This window comes from Hibiscus syriacus, unplaced genomic scaffold, assembly GCF_006381635.1.
Source record: "Hibiscus syriacus cultivar Baekdansim isolate YM2019G1 unplaced genomic scaffold, ASM638163v2 tig00112491_pilon, whole genome shotgun sequence".
Lineage (NCBI taxonomy): Eukaryota > Viridiplantae > Streptophyta > Magnoliopsida > Malvales > Malvaceae > Hibiscus > Hibiscus syriacus.
The window spans coordinates 1,177,454-1,191,829 of NW_024063344.1; the positions used below are offsets into that span (position 1 = coordinate 1,177,454).

Here is a 14,376-nt window from a genome sequence, read left to right on the forward strand (position 1 = left end):
CACCTTGTCTGCATCACTTCTCAGTTCCACCTTGCTTTCTTTCTTTGTTTTCCCCCTTAAAATCCAAAAGCAATACACAATTTCCCCCCATACTGATCCTTTAGACAAATGCTCTTCTCTACACACTCACAATTCATATTAAACGCAGCGAGACAAATTCTAGAGACCTCACAAACCTTTTCATCAACATATCCGTCATTCATACCTGTTGGGGTCGCCTCAACCTAAAGCTGCCTTGCACGAAAAGAAAATAAAGGGTTAGGCAGCAGCATAACGGCAGTTTTAATGCAAAACAACCTAGACCAGTTGGTGGCTTTAGGTACGACCCTTTAACTTATGCTCAAAACTTAGACGACGGCTAGGGAGATGATGATCCTCAAGGTTCTTTATATCATGGATTCTACCACAGATATGCCGCTCCTCCATCAAGATCAGTTGCTGATGAGTGAAATGACTTTCTAGTATGTAAGATCATATATCGATATAATATATACTTTTTATATACCCTATTTTGTTTCAATTTTATTCTATGGACGAAGCGCGAAATTCGTTTCATATGTTGGCAGTATTGGTACACTGCTGAAGGAAATGATTTGTAAGCTCTTCTGTATGCGGAGAAGAAATCAATATAAAAATATGATGTATTTGAAACATAACATATTTACAAATGCTTCGCTTCTTGGGAATGTGCTTATCATCAAATGTAGTTCTTGAAGCCTAAAATGTCTGATGTTGAAGCTAAATGAATCTCAATAGACTGGACAACCCATCTATATGCCTTTGGAAGTCGGACACGAAGCAAGATCGCAGTGCTCACCCTCACTTCCCCACCAAGATATGCTAATTTCTTGCATTGTCAAAGTGATATATGAACACTCCCATGAAAGCCAATCCGCATCAAGAGCTGCAGACAGAACAAGTTGTATCTCTGCCACCACCGTTTTCGATATTTAATTAAAAAAACAGTAATTGAAGATGAAACCAATTATAGATAGCAATTGAAGTTCAATGATGTAGCTGGTGGCATTACAGCTGTTGCTCCAAAGAGCACCGGAAGATTGATCAGTGGATCCATTTCTGGTTAGGAAAGCTTTGTGGAATAGACAAACCACGACAGGTCCCAAGTCACCATGCCACTGCAAGGTTCACTGTTCCAGCTATCACAGTTCCTATACCCTAATGTAGAACACAAATTGGAGGAGCAATCAGCAAATAAAGTAATCCTTTACCAAGTATCCTGTTCTATCTTATGTCTTTTCAATTGTCATCAGCGCTTATTAGCTGCTATACTCTATTATTTTTCAATCTTTAAGACATACCTGGACTACAAACATTGATCTTGGGGGAATCTTCATATAGCGGTCTAGCTTGAAATCATTTAGAAAGGATACTGCCTGTGTCATGCTAATATATCCATAGGTTTGAAGCAAACGTTAGCTATTGGTTTTCCTGGTAACACGTAACCCATGATGTACTCACTTATGACATTAATTCCTGGTGACCGGTGTCAACACACCTTTTTCGTCCTATTAGGATTCAAACTCTCAAAATATAGGATAGAATTCTGTTAGGATTCAACTCCTAAAATAGGAGAATTTTGCTATGTTTTAAACTCCTAAAGATAGGATCCACAAGCACTATAAATAGCCATTGTAGCTCACTATTGTAACACATGATTGGCATACGAAATTACCATAAAAATACGAGCAATAGATTGTTTTGAACTATTGTAAACAATTCAGGAGCAATAAAAGGTGAAAGCTTTTACCTTTCGCATTCTTTTCTTCACTTGCATGTGTTGTTATTCGTCTTTGTGCTTGAAAAAAAAAAATAGTTTTGGCCGAGGAAAAGGGGTTGTCGTTCGAAACTTTTTCTTTTAGATCTACACAACCCCGAGGCCGCTTGGAAAAATACTAGGATATTTAAAACAAGGAAAGGTTTGTCGCCGATGACGGTCCTTATGTTATTTTCATATTTTTATTTATTTCTTTTTGATAAATCGTATTATTAAGTATATATATTAATTATTTTATTCTAATATTATTTTAATGTTTTTTTAAAGTTATTATATATATATATTTAACTATTATATTTATTATTATTTTACTATTAAGTATAAATATATTTTTCTCTTTTGCTACTATTATTATCATATATGTATATTTTTATTGTATTTTATTTTTATTTTTATTTTTTTAAACATATGCATATATATACATTTAATTATATTTTTATATTTATACTTCTTTATTTTTTTTTTCATGTATTTATATATTACATTATTATTATTTTACTTTATTAAATTATTTTTTTCGTTATTATATTTATTATATATATATATATATTATATCATAATGTTTTTGTTTATTCATTCTTACTATATTATAGGGATACATCACTCATTTATTAACTACAGTTCCACCCCTTATCGTCTTTTCCTTCCCGACAATTATACTTCACCAAACCTTGACTTTCTTTTTTTACTTTTTTTGGTGTGATTGCGTTTTTATTTTACTACTTATTATCATTATTATTATTTTGCACTAATAATTATATGTTTTATTCCTCTTTAGTTTTTCATCATTTTTTCCTTCTATTTTCTTTATTTCATTTACTCTTATTTCCTTTTCTTTAACGCGTTTCTCGACTTTTTAAGGGTACTCTTTCAAATTGATCGGATGTAAGTAATTTTGGATCATATGTTACCTTTAAATTTTAACTTTCGATTTTCTTAATTAAAAACAACTGGAAATTACGTAGTACCGAAAGGGCGGTTCAAGGGTGCTAATCCTTCCTTGACCGTAACCGACACCCGAATCCGACATATCTTTGGTAAGACGCAGATCAGGTAAGATATAAGATATCCGATTAACCTATTTATTTTTTTAAATAAATAATCGGTGGCGACTCCAATCACATTTTTTAAGTCGAAGCCCAATTCTGGGGCCCAATCGAAAGACGGTTGCGACAGCTTGGCGACTCCGCTGGGGACAGGTAAGTGAGTCAGGCTATGGTAATTTCAGTTGTCTTTTTAACGAAAATGGTATGTTTAAATTTTAAGGTAACATTTCGATCCTTTTTTATTTACTTTTGATTATATTTTCGGGTAAATAGTTGTACTAATCGTTTTCTCGTGATTTCAGCCTTCAAATCTTTTCCATTTAAGGCTCTATACCCGAGCTATAAACCTTATCTTAAGTGGGGGTGAAAGCGACGCCTTCGTGTGAATTTATTCACCGTGCGGGCCTAGCAAGTAGCCTTCGGGATTCATATACCTTGTGTCTTCGTGTGAATTTATTCACCGTGCGGGCATAAGGGAATGTGTCCTCTCGAGTTTAACTTAGTCCACACAAGCCTGTGATGGGTTTAGGACTAAGGGTCTGGAGAGCCCAAAGGGGTACCAGCAAGGAGAACTCGGGTACCGTTTTTAGAACCTAAACCGAAAAACCATGGAGAATTAGAGCCTACCCCGAAACCACATTCCAAAACCTAAGATATTTTTACCCTAACCATTTCTTTTTGTGTTTTTTTCTTTCGTTTTTTATTTTTTTTATTTTACTAATCCTTTTGCCTTTGTGTTTGTTTTCTAGCATTTGCATCATAACAAGAGGTTATTGATCCTTAAAAAACGTTTGTTAAACACAAAATAAATCCGAATTAATGGACAAAGGTGTTGTAATACAAGAGATTAAAAGCGCTGAGGCATGACTATGGTCCGAGAAGACTCAGAAAGAGAAGAGAGACAGTCTTCAGGGAAATTATGTATCAAATTTTGTTAGTTACGCATCTGTCAGCCTGAAACAAAATGATGTCCAAGAACTACGAAATATTTGGGACAGTTGGGGGAATGACAGAAAGCAGAAGTTCAGCCAATGATATGGTGATATTACCCTCTTACTCCATGTCAAGACTGATGAGCCCCTGCTCCGAGCATTAATTCAATTCTGAAACCCGGGATATAGTTGTTTCACCTTTAACCGGGAGGACATGGTGCCCACAATTGAAGTATACTACCCTACTGCACTACGAAATATCATACTAGAGAGGGCATATATCAAACACATCAAGAGTCAGCCTTTCAAGAACAGACTAGCTAAGATTGCAGAGGTTGATGAAAAATGGGTGATTGATCGACTTCGACACAAAGGTAACGAGGAAGGAATCGAGTGGATCCATATAAAGCAACTAATGAAGAACCACCCTGATGAATGGAAGACTATAGATCTTTTTGTACTGGGTCTGTACGGTTTGATTATCTTTCCGAAGACCTTGGGGTGCATCGACGCAGCCGTAGTAGAACTATTTGAACAACTTCCAAGGCGAGTCAACCCAGCGCCGACCATCTTAGCCGAGACCTTTCGGTCTCTTAATCATTGCAGAAGAACTGGTGGAGGAAGGTTCATTGGATGTGTTCAGCTCCTTCAGTCTGGATTCACAGCCACTTCTGGAAGACTAACGGGGTTGCCTACCGTCGATTCAACACTACCTATTCACCATTGGGAGAGTTCATCACTATGAAATGGCATGAAGGCGCTTCGAAGGAAGAATGGATGAAGGTCTTCACTCATCTTCAGGACCGGAATATTACTTAAAGATTCCCCTGGTTGTTCCTCAGTTCGTTCTTTTCCGATTTGGGGATTCAGACACTATGACCTTACTTGGACTTTGGGGTGCAGTTGGGTATGCTCCGTTGTTGGCACTTAGAGTATGGGACACGTCAGTTTATCCCCAACATACGGATTATCTACATCAGAGTTTGTGTATCACGGTGACAGTTATAAGAAGAGGATCAAAGGCAGCCGAGTCATGGAAGAAAGTATCCCGGATGGATGTCGTGGCTGCCAGAGATATGCTTACTCCGGATTATATGGAGTGGCGAAGATTGAGAAAGAATGATAGCATCCCGATGCCAGACTGTGAAGACACCCGGACCATGGAGGAACATCTCAGGCCTGTCTTCTGAACTTGAGATAGTCAAGGCAGAGTTTGAAGTTGTGAATAAGCTGAAACAGAGAGTTAAGGAACTTGAGAAAGAACGTTATAAATGGAAACTAAATGCCGATTCTCAGAAAGATAGAGCAGACAAACTGGAAAGGGAGCAGAAAAGTCTATTTTGAGCTTGAAGACTTGAGAAAGGGGTACCGAGATTAAATTCAAGGATAACTCCTGAGAATCCAACGCCTGAGAATCCAAATGGCTGATCTGAGAAACAACATGAGAAAGATGGTAAATATAGCTTCAAAAAGCAAGCGTGAGCTTCAGATAGTGTCATTCGACGGGGGTTTGCAGTGGCGTTTCGTTGGGAGCAAGCACACACAAGGGTGAAAGCCAGAGACGCAGTCATCCGAGATTTCCTGGATCAAGTACAGAAGGCAGCTCGTCATCTACACGGCCTGGCAAGGGAAGCGGGAGTGGTCCGACAAGGTATACAACCGGTGACAGATGAAGGCAGAAGACTTGTCAACCTAATAGATGTTGTTCGGGTCTAGGATTTAGTCCGTACCTTTGATTGTCTCTCTAAATAAAGACATGTCACCTTGGGATCAATGCCTTCGAACATTTCATGCATTCTTGCATTTTTGCATCTTCATCTACATTTTTAAGCATTTTCATAAACAGAAATTAAGTCACGGAGATCGATGAAGTGGTCTAACCACATTACACCACATGAAAGCAAGATTTTAACAATTAAAGAAAAACTAAAATCAGTACAGGAGGAGCTGGATCAGCTGATTGTAGGACTAAGCCTGCCAGGATGATCTGAGAAAAGAGTACCCATCTCCTAAGGCTACGATGTTGAAGCTGTTTCCACATAAGGATTCCCAAAAATTCTTCTGAAAACTGTAAGGCGCTTGCCAAAGAAGGGGGTATGGCATATACCATTTGTACTTATAGGATATTTTGTTTGAACACATCTTTTAAACGATTGAATTCATGTTACTTTCTAAGGTGGAGCATTGAACAAATTTTAATCATTAGTTCTTTGAATATTAAATGAATTAAGGATTCTTTTAATTCTTCAAGAATTATAGATTTTTGACATATGACAAGATTAGACCTTTCTTACCCTGTCTCAAACCCTAGAATAAAATACCTTGATTCTTTACCCAAAAATAACTCATGGTCATTACCAAAAAACCAAAATTTGACATTACCTCCATTTAAAATTCTTGAACATTACCTTTATCTTTTTGATACACCATACCTTTCTTTGAGTCAATAAGATCACACAACTGTCTTTTTAGACTCAAAATTAACCTTTTTTACCATTAAAACCCAAGGCATTGAGTTGTTCATTTGAATATGAGCATTATTCCAAGATAATTTGGGGCATCTCGCCGGGAGCCTGAACATTGAGACATGATGGAGTAAGGAGCAGAAAAAACAATTCATTCGAAATAATTCTATCATGCATTAATTGCACTGTTTTCATGTGAATAGAATTAATCCTGAAAATCTATCCCCCTGGGGATACCTCTTCTGTGAAGACTTACATGTATGAAATGATTAACGCTTCTTTCTTATCCTTCACAACAGGAGAAAATATATCCCTTGCGTCCCCTTTTGAGCCTATAGTATTTTTTTTCTTCTGATTCAACCCTAACCAAGGATCCCTCCACACTGGGGGGCAAGGTGGAGAAAATCTGCTCACATGAGTGAGACATTGATTCAGATGAGATACCGAAAGGTGAACCAAATGCCAAGTGCGATGATTCATCAGAACAAAAAGGGCAAAAAGAAAAAAGAAAGAAGCAAAAAGGAAAAAACAAGAACAAAAAAGAAAGAACAAAATAAAAAAGGGGACAAAAAGCACATGCAAAATTCCCTAAAGACAAATGGTCATCAAGCTTCAATGAGATTGATCAAGCATAATCATTCCCGAATCACTGAATCCCTTCACTCAAAGATCATAGAGCATCAAGAGAAAGAGACATTTTGAGCAAGACAAGATTGATGGCATCAGAATGAATTGATCCTTGGTTCAATACCCTGAAACACTTGTTTGGGCCTATTTATCCTTTTCTTTCATAACCACGAACCTTGGCCTACATTACGTGCCTTAAAAGTCCCTTCTAATCATACATGGATTTCTAACAGAAGAGACTATCTTCAGATTTCATCCCCGCCCATCAGATTAATCTTTGTTTGCAAAAAAACAATAATTAATGTATGGTAGAGAAAAATAACAAAAGGGGTTCAAGACGTAAATCCTGAATAATGTCTTGAAACAAAGGAGGATTCGAGTTGAAAACCTGAAAAAGCGGCTCGAATATAAAAATTGTACAACTGAGGCGATCACACAAATTCCTTGATAAGGCATCGCACAATCCGAGTGTGACAACGAGGTTGGGAGTCAGAGAACACTTCCAGTAGAGAAGCATGCAAGCTACCCCATCAATCCTTTGAGCATCAAATACCAAACCTTTGAGCATCAAATGCCAAACCTTTGACCAAACACAATGACCTGAGACTTTTATCATTTCCTTACTTGACCATCTCTCAAAGATAGCTTTGATCTTGACACTTGTCAAATAGCTATAATTTATTGAAGGATTAACATTGTATTGATATTAAAAGAGAAGAAAAAACATTTTTTCAAACAAGACAGTCTCTCTAGAGTGAATCTTGGTAAATGACATGTGACTCTTAGACACAAAACTCATGCTCAGAATCAATGCTGAAGCAAGAAATGAGGAACATTTGGGGCATCTTTGAAGATTCAACATGAAATATGGGGCATTTTTTGGGCATCTTTGGGGATTCAACATCCTAATGCGAATTATCAGGCCTTTTCAAGAGATAAATAACCAATTCATGTTATATGCATCTTATGCATACATTTAGAGCATCATTTTTTTCCCACATACATAATTTTTGCAGCTTTTAGAGTCAAGTTTCGACTTCAAAACGAAGGATACTCGATTCAAAAGCACCTTTAAAGATGATGTTGGTTGCTTAACTCAGCAGCAAGAAGCTACACTTCAACCAATTTGACATATTGAAAGATCGACAGATCTTAGAATCAACTTCAGACGATTCGAGAGATAATTCAGAACCGATCAAGTTCGCATTTTCAAGTTGGATTTCAACTTCACGACGAAGGATATCCAATTCCTGGCTCAACTTCACGACGAAGGGGCCACCCACGATTTCAACTTCACGACGAAGGGAATCGTGCTCACCATTGTCTCTTGAGACAGTTTCCCTTGAAACAAACTTTGTCTCTCTTGAGACAGTTTCCCTTTAAACAAAATTTTTCTCCTTGAGACAGTTTCTCTTGAAACATAAACATTGAAAACATTTCCCTTGAAATGAGTTTTGTCTCTTGAGATTTTCCCTTGAAACAAAATTTCGTCTCCATTGAGACAGTTTCTCTTGAAACATAACATTGGAAACATTTCCCTTGAAATGAATTTGTCTCTCTTGAGATAGTTTCCCTTGAAACAAAATTTTGTCTCCCTTGAGACAGTTTCTCTTGAAACATAAACATTGAAAACATTTCCCTGAAATGAATTTGTCTCTCTTGAGATAGTTTCCCTCGAAACAAAATTTTGTCTCCCTTGAGACAGTTTCTCTTGAAACATAAACATTGAAAACATTTCCCTTGAAATGAATTTCGTCTCTTGAGATAGTTTCTCTTGAAACATAAACATTGAAAACATTTCCCTTGAAATGAATTTCGTCTCTCTTGAGACAGTTTCTCTTGAAACAAAATTTTGTCTCCCTTGAGACAGTTTTCTCTTGAAGCATCATCTTTGAATATGTTTTCCTTGGAACTAATTTCATCCCCGTGAGACAATTTCTTGGAACTAAGTTTTGTCTCTCTTGAGACAGTTTTTCTTAAAACAAAATTTTGTCTCCCTTAAGACCGTTTCCCTTGAAACAACAAATATCTTTGAGATCGTTCCCTTGAACGAGTTCTGTCTCTTTTGAGACAATTTCTCTTGAAGCATCATCTGAACCGTTACACTCAGCTCAGGCCATACTTGGGATAGCATTTCTCAAATCAAAAAATAGAATGTGCATCAGATTTGAACATTTGAAGAATTTGAGACCATGGATCAGAACTTGAAGATTCCAGAACCAAGATTCCAGAAAAACACCAGAGATCGAGATTTCTCTCCTGACCCCAAAATAATATGTTGCATATGCATTTTAGGCATACCTAAGAGCATTACATCCATCTCATCACTATATGCATAACTTTTTCAGGTTTTAGCTAGAGTCAATTTCGACTTCACAGCGAAGGATATTGGACTCGAGACAACACAAGTTCAACTTCACAACGAAGGGAGGGCTGGTTGTCAACAATAATTTCCCAGTTTCAGGGCCAATTTCAACTTCACGGCGAAGGATATTGGACCCAAGATAGCACAAGCTCAACTTCACAGCGAAGGGGCAGCTGACTGTCGACAAACAATTTCGGAGCCAATCTCAACTTCACAGCGAAGGATATTGGACCCAAGACAGCACAATCAACTTCACAGCGAAGGAGCGGCTGACTGTCGACAAGCAATTTCGGAGCCAATCTCAACTTCACAGCGAATGATATTGGATTCGAGACAACACAAGTTTAACTTCACAGCGAAGGGACGGTTGGTTGTCAGCAAACAATTTCCCAATTCCAGAGCCGATTTCAACTCCACGACGGAGGATATCGTGCTATCTGAGATAACACAAGTTCAACATCACAACGAAGGGACGGCTGGTTGTCAACGAACAACTTTTCAGTTTCATCCGCGATTTCAACTCCACGACGGAGGATATTGTGCCACTCGAGACAACACAAGTTCAACTTCACAACGAAGGGACGACTGGTTGTCAACAAACATTTTTCAAATTTCAGAGCCAATTTCAATTTCGCAGCGAAGGATATTGGACTCGAGACAACACAAGTTCAACTTCACAACGAAGGGACGGCTGATTGTCAACAAGATTTCGTTCAGATTCAATTTCAACTTCACAGCGAAGGATATTAGACTCGAGACAGCACAAGCTCAACTTCACAGCGAAGGGGCGGCTGACTGTCAACAAATAATTTCCCGGTTCCAGAACCAATTTCAACTTCACAGCGGAGGATATTGGACTCGGAACAATATTTGGATTTCAACTTCATGGCGAAGGATATCCAATTCTCAGGCTCAACTTCACGACGAAGGGGCCCTGTACGATTCCAATTTCACAAACAGATTGACCCAACTTCACGACGAATGAGTCATCTGTAACGCATCAACACCGAAGTCTTCAGGTCAAGTTTCACCTTCACAACGAAGTATCTTGATCCAGAAGCCGATTCAAAGGCCACTCGCCAAAAGCTTTGAGTTCGATTCCAACTTCACGACGAAGGATATAGTGCTCAGAAGCTTCCAGATGAACTCGACTTCAGGACGGAGGAGTCATCCGTAACTCAACTCGACAGGGAGTTATTGAAACATCAGAGTAAATTTTCAACTCCACCGAACGAAAAGTGTGTTTTTCAATCTTTGCCCTATCCCCGTTACACGACTATGGGCAAAGAGGGGCAGCTGTCAACACACCTTTTTCGTCCTACTAGGATTCAAACTCTCAAAAATAGGATAAAATTCTGCTAGGATTCAACTCCTAAAATAGGATAGAATTTTGCTATATTTTAAACTCCTAAAGATAGGATCCAGAAGCACTATAAATAGCCATTGTAGCTCACTATTGTAACACATGATTGGCATACGAAATTACCAGAAAAAATACGAGCAAATAGATTGTTTTGAAGCTATTGTAAACAATTCAGGAGCAATAAAAGGTGAAAGCTTTTACCTTTCGCATTCTTTTCTTCACTTGCATGTGTTGTTATTCGTCTTTGTGCTTGAAAAAAAACAGTTTTGGCCGAGGAAAAGGGGTTGTCGTTCGAAACTTTTTCTTTTAGATCTACACAACCCCGAGGCCGCTTTGGAAAAATACTAGGATATTTAAAACGAAAGAAAGGTTTGTCGCCGATGAACGGTCCCTTATGTATTATTTTCATATTTTTATTATTTCTTTTGATAAATCGTATTATATAATATATAATTATATAATTATTTTATTCTAATATTATTTTAATGTTTTTTTTTAAAGTTATTATATATATTTATAACTATTATATTTATTATTATTTTACTATTAACGTATAAATATATTTTTCTCTTTTGCTACTATTATTATCATTATATGTATATTTTTATTATATTTTATTTTTATTTTTACTTTTTTTAAACATATGCATATATATATATATACATTTAATTATATTTTTATATTTTTACTTTTTTTAAACATATGCATATATAATTTAATTATATAAATTATTTTTTTTTTCGTTATTATATTTATTATATATATATATTATATCATAATGTTTTTGTTTTCATTCTTACTATATTATAGGGATACATCACACTCATTTATTAACTACAGTTCCACCCCTTATCGTCTTTTTCCTTCCCGACAGTTATACTTCACCAAACCTTGACTTTCTTTTTTTACTTTTTTTTGTGTGATTGCGTTTTTTATTTTACTACTTATTATCATTATTATTATTTTGCACTTAATAATTATATGTTTTTTATTCCTCTTTTAGTTTTTCATCATTTTTTTTCCTTATATTTTCTTAATTTCATTTACTCTTATTTCCTTTTTCCTTTAACGCGTTTCTCGACTTTTAAGGGTACTCTTTCAAATTGATCGGAGGTAAGTAATTTTGGATCATATGTTACCTTTAAATTTTAACTTTCGATTTTCTTAATTAAAAACAACTGGAAATTATGTAGTACCGAAAGGGCGGTTCAAGGGTGCTAATCCTTCTTTGACCATAACCGACTCCCGAATCCGACATATCTTTGGTAAGACGCAGATCAGGTAAGATATAAGGTATCCGATTAACCTATTTATTTTTTTAAATAAATAATTGATGGCGACTCCAATCACATTTTTTAAGTCAAAGCCCAATTCTAAGACCCAACCGAAAGACGGTTGCGACAACTGGCAAAGCCAAAATCAGCAAATGAATACCAAAAGGATACAAAACAGTATTCGGGAAAATCATGCGATAGCTCTAAAAAAAAATTCATGCATTTGAAACCTTTTGAAGGATCATATCATTGTAATCATGACGGAATATGGGGTCGGACATTGATACCGGACACATATAGTCGATAAGAGCAGAGTACATACAAAAGTGCAAGCTTTCTACCTGATTGTAGTGGCAGTTATGATGCTGACAGGAAGAGTGAAAGCTAAAGCAAGAGCAGATGCAAAGAGGAGTCCCCACCAAGGCATTTGGATTTGATGTTTCATGAAAATACATAAAGCGAGAGAGAGTAAAAATGTCAACACAAGCAATAGGTAAAAACACCAGTTTGGTATGTTCTTACACTTCTTCGTTAACCTTGTATGAATATCTTCTTTTCCCTTGAAAGAAGCTCTCAGTTGTGCATATATCTCCCTGTTCAAAACATTCGACACAAATTTTAGGTCAAACATCACATAACTTGAGACCAAAGACAGCCAAACTAGATATGAAAAAAATAAACGAAAAGCTTTTGGATTGCTCACTTTCCGTTGAAAACAGTCACATGTGAAAGAGTGGCTATATGGCAGCAATGCCAATACCATAAGTAGAGAAGATGCTCAGGTTTATATGTCCCTGCTGCTCGAAAGTTCTTTAAAAAACTTCAATAAAATAAAATAAAATAAAATATTCTATAATTTCTATTGATGCAATGAAAGATAAAAAATAGTGGCATTCTAAGAAAAACAGCCAGAAATGGATGGCCTGCATAACAGGATGAGCACTAGAACCTATTAAATTGAACAGCCTGAAAGGTTAAAAGTCTAAGACTTAATAGTTCACTAGGATCAAGAGGCATACACCAAAGCATAAACGACACCGTTCGTCTGTTAGCTTTACCTGAAAAGAGAAACCTGAACCAGGCTACTAGGCCACCACATTGCCGCAGGTTCCACCACGAACTTCCTCATAATCCCCGCCCATCCATACCCCAACACCTGCCCATAATGTTACTATTTTTAACAATAGAGTTTCAATAACCAATTAATTTCGATATAGTGGGAATTCTCTAACCTGCGTGCTGATGACTAGAATCCAACTAGCCAAGAAACTGATCTTTCTATGATAAAAAGCCGCATAAGCCGTGCCGCCACCAAACCCCGCCCCAGCGTTGGCAAGATGGAGATCAACACGTGTTCTTTGACGTTAAACGGGCCAGGTTAAGCGAAAACTCCAGGCTCCCTACGGGGATCTTAAATTTGGTGGTCTTTAGCAATTTAGCCATGAATTTTCCCAAGGGGAGTGACGCCACCTGGATGGATATCATGGTAACCTGGAGTGGCTCCGACCGGTAACTGAAGAACATGTTGAGGAACGAAAGGAGAACACACGAGAAGACTCCGATGAACCACATTCGGAATGTCCAAACAGGAAGCGTAGTGTCATCGTCGTTAGAAACAGTTAGACGAAATTCTTCGATGGGGAAACGTCATCTTCGTCGGCCGCCTGAACGGCGGCGCCTTCGTCGACGCTGGCTGACTCTATCTCTAGAGACGACATCGAGTGCGTGGGTGGTTTTTTTTGGTGTTCGCTAGAGGGATAAGATTAAAAGCGTATGATTTCCTTAACCGTGGGGGATCTCTGAAGGTTATTCGATTCTCATGTATAAATTTGTTTCACAGATTCTATGGATTCTTTTACTTTGAACTCCCATCCCTTGAATAATGCATTTGCGAGCGATAAACAAGCTAAAGAGAAAATCTTTGAGAAGTGCATGTGGACGGTTCTTGATTCTTGGATTTATACTTCCAACAATTAATTACAAACTGATTTGAATTAATATCCATTCATTCAGCTTTAGTTTAGAGTCATTATCAATTTAAAAAAAAGAGCATTTAATTCTTTTATTATTTAGAACTTTTGTTTTGGTTGTCTAACTATTTTTTCTTTAAAATCATATTTAAAGTTACATTTTAATTATGTTTTGATCATTTGTCATTAAAAACACAGAACTAACGACGTAGTTTTTTTCTATTAAATGATGACTTGACATTATTTTATGGTAACATATCATTATCACTATTAAGTTTTTAACAAAAGGTGACCAAAATATAACTTTAGGTATGATTTAAAAAAATAGTTGAGTGACCAAAACAAAACTATGAAAATAATTAGGTGACTAAATAAGTAGTTTACCCAAAGAGTAATTATACGATGAGTGTTGAATATTGTCTACATTTAGTGTTATTTATTTCTCGTTTTCAATTGTATATTATTGATATATTTATGTTTTGATTTATTTTCGGGCATAAACTTCATTTAGATTAATTAGTCAGAACCAACAGTGAATA

General features: G+C 36.7%; 1 pseudogene; it reads right to left on the reverse strand.

The window, feature by feature from the left end:
- Positions 1-1,125: 1,125 nt before the first annotated feature.
- Positions 1,126-13,585, reverse strand: LOC120180280 (annotated as a pseudogene).
- Between the last annotated feature and the right edge of the window lie 791 nt (positions 13,586-14,376).